Here is a 20,157-nt window from a genome sequence, read left to right on the forward strand (position 1 = left end):
ACTTTATTAATAAACATGGTTATTTTTTTAATTTATTTTAAGCATTTCTTTTGTGAAGCAAGTACACAGTCTATTAGAAAATAAAAAAAAATAAAAAAAAAAAACTCAAACATAAATGTCAACTTGATTATTTCCAACAAATGTGTAAAACTTAAATGGCCACTAACAACATCCAAAACATAGTCAACATCCAAAACATAGTCTAATAAAAAAAATAAAGTCCAAGCTACAAATAAATATTACAACTAATCAGCAAGTCCATTTATTACATTCCAATCAGAAATCACTTGCTCCAACATTGCTCTGGTGTCTCTCGATAGTGTAGGGTACTCACTAAGTGATCGCTGTGCTGTAACCATGAATCGTCCTACCCACTGCATAAACAATTATAATTATATTAATAATAATAGGAAAAATAAATTAAATAAAAAAAAACAAGTAATAAAAAACTTACGTAATCAACGTTGGTCCTCTCAGGAAGACCGTGATCATCCTCAACATTAGGAGTGACGATAGGATGACTAACTCTCCTAAAACATGATAGGTAGTCAGGTGCACAAGTATGTCCGCCAGGCGGAACTCTAGTATATCCACCAAGCAGAAGACTGAACGCAGCACCGGGAACAAAACCATTCCACATGCGAGTAGTCATCTGAGCTGAAAAACTGACCCTATAAGACTTAACACTAACTGGTCTATGAGCATCATCAGGCCTAATCATGTCACCGGGAACCTCCTGTATAAACCCCAACTGTCGAACAACTCGACCGGGCATATATGGCTCTATGATGCCTCGATATCGAATACATCCAGTAAACGCAGTCCTAGGCACCTGTAATGCAGGAAAAGCTCCGTACGGCAACCAGCATACCTACAAATTAATACAAGAGTAAATCAACTGTAAATTAAAGCATTGTAAAACAAATAGTATTACGTATCTATTTATACCTCATGGTCACCCAGCTGGTCAAGTCGAGTACGAAAGGACACGAGACGCTGTTGATGCTTCCGCGCCATACCAACATCCCATAACCCTGCACGTGCATATGGAACGTCTCGCGTCAACACACCCTGGTAAGGCCGAAAACATGGAAAGTACTCATATATCCAAGACTGGAGAAGAGTTAGACAACCCGCGATAGAATCACATCCATTTCGGGTGGCATGCCCGAGCTGACGATACAAGTACGCTAGTGTGGCTGAACCCCAGGAGTATCTCGTCAACCTCTCCAGGTTATGCTCCACAAACAACTCAGTGAGAAAAGAAGGGTGGGTACGACAACCGCTCTTGTCAGTAAAGAGCGTGTTACCCAAAAGGACCCACATGTAACCAATGACCTGAACCTCCTCTGTAGTCTCTACAGTACGACACCTATCAAAAATCTGGTCAGTATGGACGCCACCATTCCTATATATGGCAGTCTGAGTCTTGACCTGTAGCTCCTCTGTAGTCAACTGTAACAACTCAGCTGTAAATGTCTTATACCGGTCACTAGATAGATCCTCGGCAACCATATCACCTTCAACCCGAATACCAAGTATGTGGTAAACGTCATGCAACATGATGGTCATCTCACCAAAAGGTAGGTGGAAGGTGTTTGTATCTGGCTGCCATCTCTCCACAAAAGCAGAAATCAGCGGAAAATCAAGGTGGTCGTGCATAATGCTCGGCAGGTGCGACAACCCAGTCTGTCGTATCCGCGTAGCAGTGTCTGCCGTAAATCCCTCCATCCATTCACTCAACAATCTACACACACTAGCTCTAGTATGACACCGCAAAAACCGTCGATCATGCCCGTCCCAAATATATCGAGCAACATGGGCCCCAAAACTAGGAATAACGGTCCCAACATCGGGTCCACCGTCCATCGGCCCCTGAACAAGCCAAGGCGCTACAGATCGAGGTGGTCGTGAACTCGTAAATCTCCCATCAGGACCTCTCGTCACGACAGTCGGCTGCTCCTCAGCATCAGCATCAGCATCATCGTCCTCAGGTCCATCATCATCGTATCTCGAACCTGAACCCGAAACCGAGCTAGTAGTCCTCAACAAAGGATTAGGACCGGCTCCCTCCCGCTCATCCAAATAAGTCCCAGAACTACCCACTTCTCTATCGCGCTCCGGTAAAGAACTACCTTCCCGTATACTAATCCCCGGCCCCCTATCTCTCCTAACCGACGCGTTAATGCCGCGTGATCTAGCATGCCGTGGACCAGAACCCTCGACTACATTCTAAATTTAGAATAAAATGGCATTAATACTAACAAAATCAACCAACTAATATTTTTAATAACTAACAACTAAATATTCAAACTTTCAACCAAATAATAAACTAGTACACATATCATCCAATTAATTATAACAAAATCCAACAAATTTCTAATAATTAACAACTAAATATTCAAAATTTTAACCAAATAATAAACTAGTACACATATCATCCAATTATATATAACAAAATCCAACAAATTTCTAATAATTAACAACTAAATATTCAAACTTTTAACCAAATAATAAACTAGTACACATATCATCCAATTATTTATAACAAAATCCAACAAACAATATTTCTACATTATTCCTTAGTTAATCTTGCATTAGCCGACATAAAGTAATGATATAATACTAGTATCACCATCAACTATAAGAAATAAGAAATAATGACCGAAACCAAACTATCATTACACATTCACGTTAATTCGAGAAATCTAAGGAACTTGCACATAGACTAATCAAATTGCCGATTTTAAAATTTCTATCGGTAAAAAAAAGCTATCTTTCTAGTCAATTTTGGAGTAGGGTAAAGTCAAGACAATCTTGAAGTAACGGAGCAAGCAACATTTAAAATCTAATCAAAACCCATTTTCCTACTCACATCTTTATAGTAGATAAAAAAAAAGGATCAACAAGTATAGGAATATAAAAATCAGCCAATAACCATTGCTTATAGTATGAAAATCTGAAAAATGAAAAAGAATCAAGAATGCTCAACAAGTATTTTCATATAGATGAATTCGAAATCATATTTAATCCTCATCAACTATATATCAACACAAACCACCCAAAATATCAACAAAACTTCAAACTAAACATCACGAAAATTCTCAAAAAAAAACTTCCAAGAAATTCTATACGGGCATCGAGATAGATAGTAATGGTTGGAACATCTACGAGGCTAATATCTAAAACAATAATAACTCTTAATCAATCCAACAACACTTAAAGAAAATCCATTATATACAGAGTACAAATATTGCCAACAACGTCATTTCTCAAACACAATACAACTAACTACTACATATTTATAATCCGATTGTAAAATCATATTAAAATGTATAGGGTGTGAATATATGAGCACAAAGCATAGATATCTCACTACTTTGTTACACGAGATGCTAAAACCATTTATGATTGAATTAAAATTAAAGCATTACAAAAATTAAATCTACACTAACAAATCCCAAAATCAACAACTAAAAACCAAGCAATTGAAGTCCTTCACTTTAGTTGATTAAAACCCAAAAATCTTGAACTTTAGTTGATTATTTAATTTCCAATTTCCAAACAGTTCTTAATAATAATAACAACAACGAATTTACAAATTCAAAGCCAAGCAATTAAAACCCAATACCAAAAAAAAAAAAAAAACGAATTTAAAAAAAAAAAATAAAAACCCAGGCAAACGCCCAGTTTTTTCGAACAGCCATGGCTGAAACGCCTGGTTCGTGCGTACAACCGTGTGGTTGTACGAAAAAACTGGGCGTTTCACCTCAACCGCCCAGATTTTTCGTACAACCACACGGCTGTACGCACGAACTTGGCGTTTCAGCCATGGTTGTGCGAAAAAATCAGGCGTTTGCCTGGATTTCAGAAAATAAAAAAAATAAAAAAACACAAACCTCTTCTCCGCCGGCGATTGACTTGCCTTTGTCCTTCCGCGGCATTATCACGGTGTAGATCGGCGCTCAACCACTGCTCCGGCGCTTTTATCTGCGGTGATAGTGGTGGCGGCGGTGGATGTTGTGGTGGTGGAGGTGGATGTGGTGGTGGTGGTTTGTTTAGAGAGAGAATGAGAGTGAGTAAGGAATGAGGGTTTTGTTGGGGGAGGGAGGTAATTTTGTTTGAGGGTTATTTTTTTTTTTTATAAAAAGGGTAAGAATGTAATTTTAATTTATTTTGCGGGCGTTAGTTAGATATTCGAGGGCGACGTTTAGCTTTCCACAATAAGGATAGTGGGATAGGAATTTTTTTTTTTTTTTTTTTTTTTTTTGTTTTTTTTTTTGAAGGGGATAGTGGGATAGGAATTAATAATGCATTGTATTATTATATCCCATGAATAAAAAATGGAGTAATCCATCTATTCATATATCCTTTTTATATTAGCTGATTAGGCCTCATTGAATAAATTGCTTCTCGATTTTCCGTAATAAAAAAAAATATATATAAAAAAAAAAAGGATAAGGGGGCAAGTATAAGATTTGGGACTAAAATGGAAAGATTAGTAACAATAGTTAAGTAATTTTATTACTCATCCCAATTTACTTCCCAAAACATACCAAAGGCAAACAATAGGTAACATAATTTAATTTCCTTCCCCCATTCTTATCCTACCTTTTTACCCTCATTATCTTTATCGGTGTTATCGATATTGCTAAATGTCCATTAGTTATTAAATAATCCCTAAAAATGGATTAAAAGACAAAACTACAAGTAAATTAACAAAAAAAAGTATAGTTAGTACGGATTACATAGTATGACATGTCTGTAAATATATTAGCTAGACCTATTAAAAAAAAGGGATTAATTTATTTACAATTTTGACACTTTATTATTTAGAAGATAAACTTGTATTTATTTGTATAGAGCGACAAGTAAATCTACTAAATGTAATTTGTATCTTATACGGAGTATAAAATGTTTGAAAAAGGACTGTTAATAATAAATTAATAATACATCTGTCTCTTATCGATAGTAATATATATTTTGATCTTCACGGTTTTCAACGCACATTATGTACATATTCAATATAATTTGAGTAAATTTTTTAATAAATTAACATTTTGAAAATATATGTTAGACAAATACAACATTCCATTATATTCCAAAATTTCAAAACAGAAACATAACTCATTCTTGGTACTTTATAGACATCTTTATAGGTGTAATATGGTTTCAACTTTCAAACCACATTATATGACCCCGGGAGTCACCCCACGTATTTTGTTCAATTTTAGAGAAAATGTCAAAAAATGACCCAAAATCGTGTATTATAGCCTTCAATTTGGGACAATTTTTCACTTTTTTAGACCCGGAAACAAAAATTGCCGAGATGCTTCCCATGAATCCTAATACACCCCGGGAGGCCATTTTGGGAGGGTAAAACCATCCAATATACCTTCAAACTGTCAATTTACCCGTTTACAACTAGCACCGATTTCATAAACTCAAGGCTACCACGGACATTTATGGCAACATATAATGATCATATATGGTTCCAAACGTCACTATATGACCCTGGGACGTATCTACTGGTATCTCGAAACTTTTTAACACCGGCCCGGGTCCCGAAACCTACGAAATTACCACAAAAAGCGTGTATTACAGCCTTCAGTTTTGCCAATTTTTGACTTTTTATAGACATCTTTATAGGTATAATATGGTTTCAAACCACCTTATATGACCCCAGCAGTCACCCCAAGTATGTAGTTTAGTTTAGGAAAAAATTTCAAAAAATGACCCAAAATCATGTATTATAGCCTTCAAATTTGGACAATTTTTCACTTTTTTAGACCCGGAAACAAAAATTGCCGAGATGCTTACCATGGACCCTAATACACCCCGGGAGTCCATTTGGATAGGTAAAACCATCCAGCATACCTTCAAACTGTCAATTTACCCGTTTACAACTTGCACCGATTTCATAAACTCGAGGCTACCATGGACATTTATGGCAACATATAATGATCATATATGGTTTCAAACGTCACTATATGACCTAGGGATGTATCCCCTGGTATCTCAAGACTTTTCAACACCGGGTCCCGAAACCTCCTAAATTACTACAAAACGCGTGTATTCAATTTTGCCAATTTTGACATTTTATAGACATATTTATAGGTGTAATATGGTTTCAAACCACCTTATATGACCCCAGCAGTCACCCCACGTATTTAGTTCAGTTTTTGAAAAAATGTCAAAAAATGACCTAAAATCGTGTATTATAAGCTTCAATTTTGGACAATTTTTCACTTTTTTAGACCGGAAAACAAAAATTGCCGAGGTTCTTCCCATGGACCCTAATACACCTCGGGAGTCTGTTTAGGTGGGTAAAACCATCCAATATACCTTCAAACTGTCAATTTACCCATTTACAACTAGCACCGATTTCATAAACTCGAGTCTACCACAGACATGGCAACATATAATGATCATATATGGTTCCAAACGTCACTATATGACCCTGGGACGTATCTACTGGTATCTCGAAACTTTTCAACACCGGTCCGGGTCCCGAAACCTCCGAAATTACCACAAAAAACGTGTATTACAACATTCAATTTTGTCAATTTTTGACTATTTATAGACATCTTTATAGGTGTATTATGATTTCAAACCACCTTATATGACCCCGACAGTCACCCCATGCATTTAGTTTATTTTTTGAAAAAATGTCAAAAAATGACCCAAAGTCGTGTATTATAGCCTTCAATTTTGGACAGTTTTCACTTTTTTAGACCCGAAAACAAAAATTGCCGAGATTTTTCCCATGGACCCTAATACACCCCGGGAGTCCATTTGGGTGGGTAAAACCATCCAATATACCTTCAAACTCGCAATTTACCCGTTTATGACTAGCACCGATTTCATAAACTCGAGGCTACCACGGACATTTATGGCGACGTATAATAATCATATATGGTTCCAAACGTCACTATATGACCCTGAGATGTATCCCATAGTATCTCGAGACTTTCGACACCGTTTCCCAAAACCTAAGAAATTACCACAAAAAGTGTGTATTACCACCTTCAATTTTGCCACTTTTTAACTTTTTATAGACATCTTTATAAGTTTAATATGGTTTCAAACCACTTTATATGACCCCGGGAGTCACCCCATGTATTAAGTTAAGTTTTTGAAAAAATGTCAAAAAAGACCCGAAATCGTGTATATTAGTCTTCAATTTGGGACAATTTTTAACTTTTTTAGACCCGGAAATAAAAATTGCCGAGATGCTTCCCATGGACCCTAATACATCCCGTGACTCCATTAGGGTGGGTAAAACCATCTAATATACCTTCAAATTGTCAATTTACCTATTTACAACTTGCACCGATTTCATAAATTCGAGATCACCACGGACATTTATGGTAACATATAATGATTCAAAACGTCACCATATGACCCTAGGATGTATTCCCTGGTATCTTGAAACATTTCGACACCGGGTTCCAAAACCTCCGAAAATTACCACAGAAAACGTGTATTACAGCTTTCAATTTTGCCAATTTTTAACTTTTAATAGACATATTTATAGGTGTAATATGGTTTCAAATAACCTTTTATAACCCCTTGAGTCACCCCACGTGTTTAGTTAAGTTTTTGAAATAATGTAAAAAAATAACCCAAAATTGTGTATAGCCTTCAATTCTGGACAATTTTACACTTTTTTAGACCCAGAAACAAAAATTGCCGAGATGCTTCCCATGAACTCTAATACACCCCGAGAGTCTATTTGGGTAGGTAAAACCGTAAAACAATCCAATATACCTTCAAACTGTCAATTTACCCGTTTACAACTTGTACCGATTTCATAAACTCGAGACTACCACGGACATTTATGGTAACATATAATGATCATATATGGTTCCAAACGTCACTATATGACCCTGGGATGTATTCCCTGGTATCTGGAGACTTTTCGACACCGGGTCCCGAAACCTCCGAAATTACCACAAAAAGCGTGTATTACAGCTTTCAATTTTGCCAAGTTTTGACTTATTATAGACATCTTTATAGGTGTAATATGGTTTCAAACCACCTTATATGACCCTAGCATTCACCCCACGTATTTAGTTCATTTTTGAAAAAAAGTTTAAAAAATGACCTTAAATTGTGTATTATATAACCTTCAATTTTGGACAATTTATCACTTTTTTAGACCAGAAAATAAAAATTGTCGAGATGCTTCCCATGGACCCCAATACACCTCAGGAGTCCATTTGGGTGGGTAAAACCATCCAATATACCTTCAAACTGTCAATTTACCCGTTTACAACTTGCACCGATTTCATAAACTCGAGGCTACCACGGACATTTATGGCAACATAAAATGATCACATATGGTTCCGAACGTCACTATATGGCCCAAGGATATATCCCCTGGTATCTCGAGACTTTTTGACACCGGGTCCCGAAACCTCCGAAATTACCATAAAAAAGCGTGTATTACAACTTTCAATTTTGCCAATTTTTTACTTTTTATAATCATCTTAGTAGGTGTAATATGGTTTCAAACTACCTTATTTGACCTTGGGAGTTACCCCACGTATTTAGTTCAGTTTTTGAAAAAATGTCAAAAAAATGACCCAAATCGTGTATTATAGCCTTCAATTTTGGACAATTTTTTACTTTTTTAGACCCGGAAACAAAAATTGTCGAGATGCTTCCCATGGACCCTAATACTCCCCAGGAGTCCATTGGTTGATTAAACCATCCAATATACCTTCAAACTGTCAATTTACCCGTTTACAATTTACACCGATTTCATAAACTCAAGGATACCACGAACATTAATGGCAGCATATGATGATCATGTATGGTTCCAAACGTCATTATATGGTCCTGGGATGCTTCCCTTGGTATCTTGAGATTTTTCAACTCCGGGTCTCGAAACCTCCAAACTTACCACAAAAGGCGTGTATTATAGCCTTCAATTTTGCCAATTTTTCACTTTTTTGGACCCGGAAACAAAAATTATCGAGAAGCTACCTATAGACCCTAATACCCCCCGGGAGTTCAATTGGGTGGGTACAACTATCCAATTTGCCTTTAAGCATCCAATTTAATAGTTTCCCTATACGCCTCTTATAGTGACTATATCACTATAGGCTTCCACGAGGCGTGTAGTGGTAACATCATATGCTGCTGGAACAAATGAGTGCAAATGTTTTACAGCCAAAATTAGACCCTAAAAACACCCAGATGTAAATAACAGTATACCCTTTTGGTTGGGTCTCTTTGTTGAAAGAACTCGCTTCACACACCCAAAACTGTTAGATTCTCAAAGCCTGACTGATATTTACCATCGAATAACTATTTTACAACAAGAAACAGCTCAACCAATAAATGATAAAGGTGTATCCTGAAGTACCTTTAGGATGCTTTGATCTTCAGTCCATCTCTTTTTGACAAAGATATACTCAGAAAACCACAGTGACCAACCAATAACCTGCATTTGGTGCACGAAACTATTGATTAAAAACGTAAAGGAACACCCTGTGATACCTGACTGTCACCTTGTATTAAATTGCATAGTAAAAAAGGGTCTAATAGTATGGAATCATCATATATCAATATGTAAGGAACTGATGAACTGCATAATCATACATAAAATAATTTGACTGCAATAGCAACGATCATCATTAGCAATCTCAAATTCTCAAGAGATTTATTTAGTTAGTCAAATGTTTCTTTAAACATTATAACTCAGATTTCAGAGTAACATGTAGATCATAAAAAATGAACTTGAACATCAGTTGCATAAATGTAGATTTGCTGTCAGAGAAACACAGTAGTCTCATCCATAGAAACTCACTGGAAGTTGAAAATCTCAGACATGAAAACTCCTAATGCAAGATTACAGCTCATGAGGAATTTCACCCATATTACATTGAAATCCCAATCTCTCACAACAATTGAAGCAATAGGAATTCACCGGAAGATACTTTACGAAATCCATCTCGATAGCCATAGGCCCATAGTAAAACCAAGGCAACCTGCTCTCTGTTATAGAGCAAACACACAGCTGTAAATGACTTGGTTGTATGTACTCATCAGTCTTGAACTGATTAAAGGCCCTTAGGCCATTATAATCTTTGTATATAATATATATATCACCTTTATGTGTGTCAGTTAAAAAAAAGTACATGGAAAGGTTATTTCTTTTGGAAGGTAATGTAGGATAATAGCATAGGTCCACTCATACATACGAATCGACCTCAAAACCACCAGGGTCAGAGTTATCTTTGATTACAGGTAGAGACATTTTTCACCAAACACTGCTTAATTAGGTGCTCAGATACTGAGTTTAGGACGGAATTTTGAATCGACAAATCTTAAGGTGATTTCATCTGTACAAGCCATGCGGATTCTCTCAGGGGTAGCAGGATTGTCAAGAGGAAACCATCCACTGTAACCTGCTTCTGCTCTTGCAGCTATGATTGCATCCTTGATAGCAAAAAAGACAGCGGAAGCAAGGAAGAATGGAGGTTCGCCAACAGCTTTGGAAGAATGTATAGCTTTAGGATGTGATGATCCCTGCACATCAGTCCAAAATTAATATGTTGTAACATATTTAACTCGCAATCAGATACAGGATTGTAATTTGTAGTGTCACACATAAGGACAATTTTAAGCAATAACACAAGGAATATAAGCAACATTATTAGGGGTCACTTTTACTTTGCCCATATATATGCTTCTCAACTAGAGACCAAGTTTCAAAATAATATAAAAAAGATGAGATTCTAGCCATTAGCATTAAGCTCAAGCTTCCTTCTTACATGCATACCCTTCCCGAGTTTGAAATCAGTGAAGCACATACTACGGAGTATATAATAAAGAGCATGGATATATTGGCATCATACGCAATCAACCAGATGTTTTTTTAATCTTAACTACGGTCTATGGATTTCATTCTATATAACTCACAAATTAGGATGTATACAGAAGCATCTAACACTACAACTAGAGACAACAAGTGTACAAACCTTCAAAAGAGAGACGCTGAATTTTGAGGGAGCATCATTCAGGGATGGAATTTTATAATTCCCAGGTCCACATGTATAAAGGAAGCCAGGAGGTATCCACTTATGAGCATCATCTCCCCACTTGAGCTCTTCTAAAGCAACCCAACCCAACCCCTGTACGAACGCCCCTTCAATCTGCAATAAACATGGGTTATGAAGAACTGATCATGCAGGATATACGTTCAGTAAAGTTTAGCAGTGATTTTCTCTAACTTATGTGAAACTATCCCAAACTTTACAAATTTAAGTGATAAGAGTCAATACCAAATTCCAGAAACAGTTGGTAAAACAAAATTAATAAACAGCAGCAGTCAATCCTATCAATATATGGGTTGTCAACTTATAACCAAACCAAACAATGCCATTTACACTTGACTTCCCCAACCATTCTTCTAATTCAATAAGCTCAAGCAGTTGAGATGTAGAATTTCTGCAGTGAAAAGTACCTGACCAACATCTATAGCCGGATTGAGAGAGTGTCCAAGATCAAGAATGATGTTTGCAACTCTTGTGTGGAAATCTCCAGTCAATGTGTCTATTTCAACCTCAGCAAAAGCGGAGCCACACGTGTAATAACTAAAAGGATTCCCCTTGCAAGTTTTCCAATCAAAGCCAACATCAGGAGTAGCATGGAAACCATGAGCAGATAGATCGATTCTCTCCACATAGCATGAATGTGCCAACTTAAAGAAACAAAAGTCGTCATTAACATCTAGAAGAGAGGGGAAAACTAAACAATGGAAAAAGTATGTTATTGTCTAGACATATACTACCTCAGCAAATGAGAAATAGTTGTGTTTTGAAGCAATAGGCTCCATCCTTGCTTTTATCTGCTCACAAGCATCTAGAACTGCAGCACCGTACATATCAGAACTTGCAGATGCAGCAGTTGGTGAAGAATTGGGAACCTGTTGGCAGCCAACAGAAACAACAAAATACAGGTAAGTGGATTCTACAGTAAATTATATCTGTATGAGAATTTGACACCTTCTGCTGCTTGTTACCTTATCTGTACTAGTTTCAGATATGAATACAGAACTAAGAGGAATGTTAAAAGCAGAAGCAGCAATTTGGGCTACTTTTGTATGTAAGCCTTGTCCCATCTCAACACCCCCATGAGTAACTAGTACAGTGCCGTCAGTATACACTTGAACAAGGGCACCTGCCTGCATTCGTTGCAAATTTGCAATCAACAAATAACAACAATGAAGAATGAGAGATGAAACACCTCTCCCAACTCACTTTATAGACATGCTAGTCTATGAAGAAGTTATACTTTGCACATTGTAAATAAAGACTATAGGAGGCAGTCTAAAATTGAACAGAGGGATGCTTGCACCTAAACTTGCATGTGCATGTACGCATGATACCATGTAGGGTCAACAATAATTACAAAATAGCGAATACACACACGAACGTATACTTTGCAGTCAGTCACATATCAAGATTAAAAATTCATGCATGATTTTTCTAACAAGGCACCAGAAGATCTAGAGGCACAATTATCTTATACGGCATAAAACATAATTGTAAACTAAAGAAAAATACCCAGCTCACTTGGATAAGTAATCAATCAAAGCCTTAATCTCATAAGTGGGATCGGCTACATGAACCAAAAATTGATTATTCCGTGTAGTCATCAACAAAAGTCTTCCTCCAACCCTTATGATCCAATGCCTCATCCTCATGCAAACCCATATACATGATAAGTAAACAAACATTCGAGAAAAAATGAAGTTGAGAAGGACAAGGAGGGTCAAGTACCCACTACTTGACTACTTCCCTTCCACGAGCAATACCATCATCATACCCAGATCTTATTAAGATTAATGTAGAAAACAAAATATAAAACTTAGAAAGTTCCATCCCAAAAGTTCCATCCCAAAACCAATTGGCAATGATAGTATTAGTTACTCAAGCTACCTGATTCATAAACTTGGTTGTAAATGAAATTCCAAATTTTGTGGGGATCATAGCAATTCCACGTTTTTTCCATCGATTTTGAACATTAAACTCGTCAACCACTGCACGTGCACTTGGAAAGTTGCATGAAGATTTCAGTTGACTCCACATCTCGCGCAATGTGAAATGCTCAAGGACTTGCCCATAATGCAACATTGATCCTTCACTTTGGAAATTTTTTTCCTAAGACAACAAAAAATAGAAAATTACATAAATCTTTATAAGTATATTCAATGTTATTTCATCAAACTGATAATAATTTTATAAGCAAAGCCTCAATGCCTCACAAAAAAAAAAAAACTAATACAGCAAACAGTCTTACCCTGATCTCCTCTGGGCTCTTCTTGAGCTCCATGGCTATCCTCTGGATCCAATTTTCAGCAATAAGCATCCCTTGAGGGCCACCAAATCCGCGGAAGGCAGTGTTGCTTGCAAAATTAGTGAAGCAAACATTTCCATTAATCTGAATATTTGGTATTTCATAAACATTGTCTGAGTGAAACATTGCACGTTCAAGGATATTAAGAGAGAGATCAAGTGAATTTCCAGCATTGTTATAAATCTCAAGGTCCAGAGCAAGCAGCTTCCCCTCATTCGTAAATCCTACCTGTGTTCAGTGAAATTTCACATGTTTTACATCAACTTAGTTAAAATATTCAATATCTAAAGTCCGTTAAATAAGTTCATAGAAAGGATAGAAAGGCTATCTTTTACATAGAAAGGACACAAAGGCTATCTTTCACATAGGAAGGGTCGCATAGAATGCAAGGTTTCAAACTCATCCATGCTCAACTGAGAACAAGATACAAGTCATACAAGGGTAAGACATCTTTTTCACTTGAAGTCTATAAACAACTGCCCAATGGAGGATGATTGATTAACTGTGATGCAATAAGATATAATTTTAAATAAATAAATAAATCAAATAAAGGTAGAGATAAGAACATTTTGTTTAAAAAAATTTCTCATGGCATATACCTTATTCTATACCATGGTTATTGGCCCATAAAGTTTTCATGAAATCTCCAATAATTTGTGAAAGGAATATTCCACGTAGATTTTGTGGTGTATTCTAGTACACTATGTTCTTTATCTAGATAGTACACTATGTTTTAGTTTACAACAAACAAGTCTCCAAAATGCATGCCAATCACAGCATAACAATAGCCAAAATAACAAACTAGAGAAACTAAATTGTACCTTATATTTTCCAAGAAAGCTGTGACGCTTTCCAGTTATCATCATGTCTACATCTCGGTCTAAGACTCTAAGGTGAGTTTTACATGACGGTTTAGCAGATAACATGGAACAGAAGCTGCAGCAGCAATGAAAGCTGCTCTAGTCTCCTTACCACCAAATCCACCACCAATTCTCTTGGTTTTGCAAACTACTTTTGACATAGGAAGACCAAGTACCTGACTAACATACTTTTGGTGCTTCTGAACTGCCTGCAGAGTGATTGATTTTATGAGAATTGATTAACAAAAAAATAAAAAAGGAAAACTTACAGGCAGAAGACATCTAAAACTAAACATTAGCAACGCCGTCAATGGTGCATAAGAAAAACATGCAACTTTACAAAGATGCATACCTGAGTAGATGAGATCATATGGACCTCATTACCACTGTCCATGGTCCAGACTAAACTGCTCATTGATTCCAAGTAGAAATGTTCCTGACCACCTACTTGTACTTCACCTTCTATGATCCTGTCGCACTCACCTGATTGAAAGCAAAGATCAACATCACCTTTCTTGAATCTTCTCTCTGAGCCAGGATGAAAGCTTTTAGATTTAAGCGCATCCTCTATAGATAAAATAGGAGGAAGTTCTTCGTACTCTACATGCACGCTTCTCGCAGCCAGATTTGCATTTTCATGGGTATCAGCAACTACTATGCCAATCACCTGTAAATTCACAGACATTAGTTCAAAAGCTGCCAGGATAAGGTTCGAGCAAGGTAACTAATTCTTTTAAATGAGCTAACAACCAATAGAGTGAACTCAAAAGCTCTGTATCATAGTAATATACCTGGCCTACACAAGTTACCAATTCTGAAGCAAAGAGCTCCTCGTCAGAAACAATGGGTCCAATAGAATTATCCCCAGGGATATCTTTAGCATAAAAAATGCCTGCAAAGCCAGGTGAGGACTTTGCGCCGAAATCATCAATTGAGACTATGCGGGCATGAGGCTTTCTACTCAGGATCAATGCAGCATGTAAGCCATTAGGTGGCATTGCCATATCATCAGCATATTCTGCCTCACCTGTGACCTATAAAGAGTGACAGAATAATATAGTAAGAGCACTTAAAAACTATGTAAAATCTAGCTTTATGAACAAGATTGAAAATATAAGAATAATCATTCAAATTTATCAGGTAATTCACATCTATAATTGTACTTCAGATTACATTAATGACGCCAACTTCAGCTTGTAACATTATAATGAACAATCACAAGTAGAAATGAAATTTCTGTGTGAAAAGGGATATTCCTGAGATTATTGTCACAGACCTGAAGTGTTGCAGATAGATGCATCTCAGGAGATCCTACAGCTATCCCATGTTTGACAATCTCATAGTCCTGAATCCCAGTTACAGGTGGCCTATGGTATGGTTGTATCGCTGACAGATATGATGGGGGTACACTCTCTGTCAAAGGTGTCTTTACATCTAATTCTCGAGATACCCACAAAAAATATTTGAAGAAAAAACTTAATGTCAAAGATTTTCTGAACTCCACCATCCCACCTGGTGCATCTTCCTTAAGTAATATGTCCTCCTCCAAGACTTTTAAGGCCCCATCTAGCAACTCCTTGTTCCAACTCTTTCCTATGAGAAAATCTTTTGTTTTTGACGCAAAAAAAGAAACAGCAGCAACCCCTCCATAGACAATTGATGCATCTGAAACAAGCCATTCTTCGTCCTTTTTCTGAAGGTGAACACGCATCCCGGCATTTACTAATGCAATATCATCATCTTTACGATGAGCTTGCTTAAACTCTTTCACAAACTCATAAGGCCTTGTCCATGGTAAATGAATTGATAGTAAAATCTCATCACTTGACAAATCAATCTTACGATACCCCAAGAAAAAGTTCTCTGCCAAAATTGTTCTGATGTTTCCCTTGCTATTAATAATGTGAAACTTTGCTCCGGTAGCCATCCAAAGAGGATTCAAGTCTGATATCGGACTAGCTGTGCAGATATTTCCACCAACAGAGGCAACATTTCTAATCTGAGTTCCAGCAAACCATTTTATTTGCTCAATAAAAGCATTACAAGATGAAGTTTCATGAGCAGCACGCTGTACAGAAACTCTTCTAAGAACAGATAGAAGCTCAGACAGTTTCACAGCAGCCCCTATCTCCAATCCGTTGTCTTTCACATGTAAAATGTTTAACTCAGGCACCTGTGCAACTGATACAAGAACTTTATACTGCATTCTCTTCCGCCTCATTTCAATTCCAACCTCAGTGTTACCATTTATCAACCTTGCCTCTGGATATTTGGCTTTTAACTCTAGAACATGTTGAAGCCCACCAAAACCACTCAAGCTTAAAAAGGTAGATTTCCTTAGCAATAGCTCAGGAGGAAAAATAAGCTCTCTATCATTGTATTTGCTACCATCAATATCACTATAAGAAAGTCGTTTGTAACTTTTATTGCAAGCCCCGCTTTCTTTCATATTATCAGAGTTGCAATCAGACTTCAGTGCACAAGAGCAGGGATTACCGGTCGATGGACATATGAACTCATTGCCTTTACGACCTGCCAAGGTAGCATTGGTGTATATCATGTCATCGGTTTTAGCGAAAACTCTGAAGGCATCAACAATTGGCCTATAACCTGTGCAACGGCACAAGTTCCCTGCCAAACATTCTTCTATTTGCTGCTCAGTTGGAGGAGTTTGACAGGATCTTAGTAAAGCATACATGGACATAACAAATCCAGGAGTACAAAATCCACACTGGGTGCCATGTGACCTTGCCAACGATTCCTGCAAAGATAACTTATAATAAATAACAGAAAGGTTACAAAACAGTTCCAGTTTTCACTAAAATTTGTCAGGAAAGTGCTATCCTGTTGTCAGAGGAATTTGAGATAATCAATAGCCAAAATGAAAAAGAAAACGGTGCTGCATCTGCAGTTCTTCACCAAAGTGCTATCCTGTTGTCAGAGGAATTTGAGATAATCAAAAGCCGGAAAAAAAAATGAAAAAGAAAACCAAATTTTATAGACTCAGGTGGAGTCTATTTGTAACATGGAAGAGGATATGAAGTTAAGAATTGCTAAATCCTTTATTTTTAACTTTTAAGCATCCTTTCCTCAAGTTTGTTCAATGAAGATCTCGTAAAACATTTCAACATCTGAAAAGCTCTTGTGTACTTATAATGATATATGAAGTATGATCCTCTTTCGATGAAATCAAATAGAAAGGGAAGAATTGAACCTGCACTGGATGCAAGCCAAGTTTACGACTACCAATGCCTTCCACTGTGATTACATGCATTCCTTCTACAGAGTACAGTGGTGCCAAACATGCATTAACTGCATGGTGCCTGGTAGAGGAAGGAAAAAAAAATGAAATTAAAGCAATCTCTTTAATATGGTTTGGTTTGTCATCCATTAAAGATGCAATAGTAAAATAATAGTGCTCAACCAACATGGATTCATGTTCTAATCCTGCTAGAACAAAGTGCAGTTCACAGAAGTAACTACTATCCAAATGGTGTAAAAATTAAGCAGAAAAATGGACAAGACGAGTTTCTGCGGATGAAACTATGCCATCCTTCTAAACTTCTAAGGTAATTCCTGATGGTAGAAAAAGTATTATACAGTCATCATTGCAATAACAGTGACAGAAGCAGCACCTGACTAGTTACTTTGTACTTCATGAGTCACAATTATCACTGCATCAATTGATACATTTACAAATACTTCGATTCATCTTTGTGATTCATTATATTTGGAGGTTAATCATAGGCTATACTGCATAACATAATTTTTGAAGAATTCAGTCGTTCAGATGATATTAAAGTATCAAGGTGCATCACGCCAATATTAACAGATTGCTAATGCAATAACATGATGGGCTATCAGTCACAACTGATTTCATAGTGCTAGTTAACACACATAGTCCAAACTGCTTTCCGCACAACAGTTAGTTGAAAAACTTTACAGAACTTTGTATGACAGTAGTCTTTAATATGACCCAAGCTCCCTACATTCATTCATAGCCAACAAAAATAACAGCTGCTATTAGTTTGCCAATTTATTATAATTCAGTAAATTTATTTGAATAGCTGTTTGAAAGGAAAAAACAAGGTAGGACCATTAGACTATCAAACGCTCCAAGCAAAGAACCTCCCAACTCTTCTAAGCAATACCCAACTTATAGGCGGCGACAGTAACCACTTTAGTTTCTTATAATTAATTTTAGTTAATGGGCATAAATCGAGCCAAACAGGAGCAAACAAGCAGATAATTTACTCACACACATTTCTTGTGCTGCTGATCATAGTAGGAAACCATAACTGTACAAGCACCACAACCTCCTTCACCGCATCCTAATTTTGTCCCAGTTAGACCAAGATCTGCATCCAAAAGCATAGATCACATCATCATTAAACAAACAAATCAAATAGCAACATGAATATAATGTTATACCCATGAATACTTACAATCAGCCACTTGTAAGGTAATAAGTGTATGACCATATGAAAAAGAGCAATGAGCCTATTTTCTCATAGGATATAGATAAATGGGTTCATTTTATATCCTCCTTATTTCATTTTGGTTTTCCCTACTCCTTTTTCTTCCTCTTCCCTTGACTCACCTGTCTACACAGGTGAGTCATTTTGGTTTGCATTCTCAATGCATCAAACTATGCATAACAAGTTATAATTATTTTTTTTTTTATTTTTTTTTTATTTTTTTTCTTCATTGGACATTAATTTTGGATCATAGGGAGTAGGGGACTATCATTAAGCTAAATCATTTCTCAACAACAAAGCATAGTAACAACAGAATAAGTCATGATCACAAACTTGCAAAATACAGAAATTAATACATACTTGAACTCAAAAAAGTAAATTTAAGATTACAAATTTAAAACAATAATGAAGAATTATAATTAGTTTAGTATTATACCTCTGAGATACTCAAGAAGAGTCAAGTGAGCTAAACCATTATAAAGAACTTTCCGAACACCATTGATGTAAACAATAGCTTCATATGATTCTTTTTCTTCTGTTACTCCAACCTTTTCTTCACTCATCAAAGATCCCATTTTATTAATCAAAGAGCATCATCTACCTGATAAAGTTATGGGAAAAAAATGTTGGAAAGCTTAATTATATTGATGTGATTCTATGAGTATATATATAGTACATGAGTAAGCAATATAATACGACTGGATACATTAGAGTACAGAGTACTTGTCTAGGTACATTAGATAAGAATAAGGATATCTTTGAGTATCAACCTAAACAGTGAATCAAGTGATTGCTAACTATAAACAATATCAGTAAATATGATTTGATCAAATCCTTTATACTACCTAACATTCAGCCCACCTTTCATGGAGGCAACACTCACCCATTCCCGATACCACCAACATTCACCCAGAAAAATCCACCTCCATGAATCCCACCACTATTTAACCAAAAAAAAAAAACTTCTTCTCACCCATTAACAACGGCTTTATTTACTCAAATTTGACCATTAAAACCTCCACATTAACTTTAATGGTGGTGATGAAACACATAAACAAGGAATTTGACTGTTAAAAACTCAACCTTAACTTTAATGGTGGTGATGAAACACAGAAAGAAGGAAGATAGAGGAGGAAGAGCCCGTCATCCGGGTCGTTGCTGGTGAGTGGTGGGGAAATTTTGGGCCCAAATCGGGCTTGCTGAGCTTGAAAAAGGCCCCTTTGTTTTTGGGCTCAAAATAGTGGACTCGAGTACACGTTTTTTGCCGCCCGGTCTAAATGGGCCAACTTGTTTGACCCAAGCTCAATCCGATCCATTGGTGATCAAGTTTACCACATTGGATACTTATACCCAAATATTTTAGGGGTAGTTTGGTTCATTAAGCTGAAATGGATCGGTATGAGTCTCATACTTGCATGATGTGGATTCTATATATCATATCAATATAA

The 20,157-nt window shown here is 36.6% G+C and overlaps 1 pseudogene across 1 annotated transcript; it reads right to left on the bottom strand.

The window, feature by feature from the left end:
* Positions 1-9,697: 9,697 nt before the first annotated feature.
* Positions 9,698-19,870, bottom strand: LOC145628433 (xanthine dehydrogenase 1-like; annotated as a pseudogene). Its single transcript, XR_014111446.1, has 15 exons — positions 19,593-19,870; positions 19,146-19,310; positions 18,490-18,589; positions 17,446-17,554; positions 15,508-16,992; positions 15,023-15,265; positions 14,584-14,898; positions 14,193-14,440; positions 13,315-13,599; positions 12,954-13,175; positions 12,035-12,196; positions 11,804-11,938; positions 11,477-11,713; positions 10,992-11,165; positions 9,698-10,539 (listed from the first exon to the last, which is right to left on the bottom strand). The product of XR_014111446.1 is annotated as a xanthine dehydrogenase 1-like (transcript).
* Between the last annotated feature and the right edge of the window lie 287 nt (positions 19,871-20,157).

The sequence above is a fragment of the Chenopodium album genome, chromosome 4, assembly GCF_948465745.1.
Source record: "Chenopodium album chromosome 4, dcCheAlbu1.1, whole genome shotgun sequence".
Taxonomy (NCBI): Eukaryota; Viridiplantae; Streptophyta; class Magnoliopsida; order Caryophyllales; family Amaranthaceae; genus Chenopodium; species Chenopodium album.